Below are 2,682 nucleotides of genomic sequence, written 5' to 3' on the forward strand. Positions count from 1 at the left end.
GCCACAGGTGCAAAAGTCTCACCATAATCAATTCCTTCTTCTTGGGCATAACCTTTGCAAACTAGTCTTGCTTTATTCCGAATGACCTCACCTTTTTCATTTAGCTTGTTTATGAAGATCCACTTTGTACCAATTACATTTTTGTCCTTAGGTCTTGGGACCAGTGTCCATGTGTCATTCTTCTTGATTTGATCAATCTCTTCTGTCATAGCATTTATCCAATCTTCACTATTAAATGCCTCTTTCACTATTCTTAGTTCAAATTCAGATATTAGACATGTGTTCTGTCTCAGTTTGTTCCTTGTCATCACTGGATCATTCTTATCTCCTATAATCTGACTTGGTGCATGATTCCTTCTAACATACTTGGCTAATACAGGCTTGGTAGGCTCTGTATGATCTTCTTCATCACTCGGCAACTGGATATTCTCTTCATTTTCTTCAGCAGTCTTCTCGGTAGGACTTCTTAGTTGAACATAGACAAATCCTTCATAATCTTCTAGTTCTTTGGAGTTTCCTTCATCATTTCTTTCTGCAAATTCATCAATTTTCACATTTGCACTTTCTACTATTTTGTTAGATGATTTGATCAAACATTTAAATGCTTTGCTTCTAGAAGAATAACCTAGAAATGTTCCTTCTTCATTTTTCTGATCAAACTTACCATTTCTATCATCTTTATGAACATAGCATCTACTCCCAAATATTTTAAAATAACTTACATTAGGTTTCTTGTCATACCAGATTTCATAAGGTGTCTTCAAAGTTCCTTTCTTCAGTTGTACTCGGTTCAGGGTGTAAACTGTTGTGCTTATTGCTTCTCTCCAAAATGTTTGTGGAATTTTCTTTTCAATCATCAAGGTTCTGGCACAATCCACAATAGATCTATTCCTTCTCTCAGCTATCCCATTTTGCTGTGGAGTTCTCGGTGTAGATACTTGTCTTTTTATACCATGATCATTGCAAAATAAGTTGAACTCATCAGAAGTAAACTCTCCTCCTCTATCTGATCTGAGACATTTCAGTTGTCTTCCTGTTTCATTTTCAACTCTAGCCTTGTACCATTTAAACATTTGAAAAGCTTTTGATTTTTCTTTTAAAAACATTACTGACATCATCCTTGAGTAATCATCCACAAATAATATGAAATATTTATCACCATAATAACTCTGAACTTTCATAGGACCACAAAGATCAGTATGCACAAGATCTAAAATTCCCTTAGAAGTGTAGGACTTACTTGTAAAGCTTGATCTTGTCATCTTACCCATCTAGCATCCTCGGCACATAGCATTCTCAGGTTTTTCAAGACTCGGTAGACCTCTTACTCGGTTCTTCTTAATTATTTTGATCAGATTATCAAAATTAACATGACAAAACCTTTTATGCCATAACCAGGTATCATCTATCCTTGCATATAGACATTTATTCCGAGTTGAGTCAAGATGAAATGTATTACCTCTTGTTTGTGTCCTAGTAGCAGCTAACTTTCCATGCTTGTCATGAACTTTGACAATTCCTTTTTCAAACTCTATTCGGTAACCTATGTTGTTTAGCTGTGCTACACTCAACAAATTGTATTTCAAACCTTCAACCCAATAAACATCATTACATTTAGCATTGTCAAGAAGTATTATGAATCCTTTACCTCTTATCGGACATGGTGCATCATTACCAAATCTTACATAGCCTCCATCATAATCATCTAATTTAATAAACTTGTGTTTATCACCTGTCATGTGATGTGAGCAACCACTATCTATGATCCAAGAATCATTAGTATTTATATGAGATATTAAAGTTTTTTCTTCATACCTTTCTTCATCTGATCCATCTTTGATAGCCACATAAACAACTTCCTCTGTATCAGTTTCATCTGATTTATCATCATTAGATTCCTCATCAGCTATTAGGCATGTCTTTTTATCTCTTCTCCTGAAGTCTTAGTGTCCTCTGTAATGATTATCTTTCTGTCTGTCATCTCGGTAATCTCTCTTTTCACTAGATTCTTTGTCAAGACAGTTAGAAGCCATATGTCCTATCTTATCACAATTGAAACATTTTAAAGGTAGCTTTCCTTTATACTTACCTTTTCCTCTCGGTAGCCTTCTGGCTAATAGTGCTTCAAACTCTTCTTGCTTCTTGATTTCTTCATACAGTTTGTGTATTGCTTCCATGTTCTTTCGAAATATTTCACTTGCTCCACTGTGATCTCCTTCAGAGTACTTATACTTTCTTTCATTATAATCATTAGATTCATCAAGATGAAAAGAACTAAATGCAGATTCAACTTTATTTACCGATGACCCACTGTTATCAAAGTTACTTAACTCAAATGCATGTAGCTTACCAATAGTAGCATCTAAAGAAACTGGCATATTGGGTACCGACCTTAATTCATTGATTGCAGGGACTCGGATTGCATAGGCAGGTAGAAGGGTTCTCAGCATCTTACTTGTTACATCCTTTTCTTCAATAGTTCCACCTACTCCTTTGATTTGATTTACAATCTCCTTTAGTCTTGTACTATTCTGGGTTATGTTCTCACCTTCATTCATCCTCATAGATTCAAGTTGTCCTCTTAGACTATCCACTTTTTCTCTTTGAACATGTTCATCTCCACCATACACAGATATGAGCTTAGTCCACATTGCCTTTGCATCAGTACATCCTTCTAGATCA

Source organism: Cryptomeria japonica, chromosome 3, assembly GCF_030272615.1.
Source record: "Cryptomeria japonica chromosome 3, Sugi_1.0, whole genome shotgun sequence".
Lineage (NCBI taxonomy): Eukaryota > Viridiplantae > Streptophyta > Pinopsida > Cupressales > Cupressaceae > Cryptomeria > Cryptomeria japonica.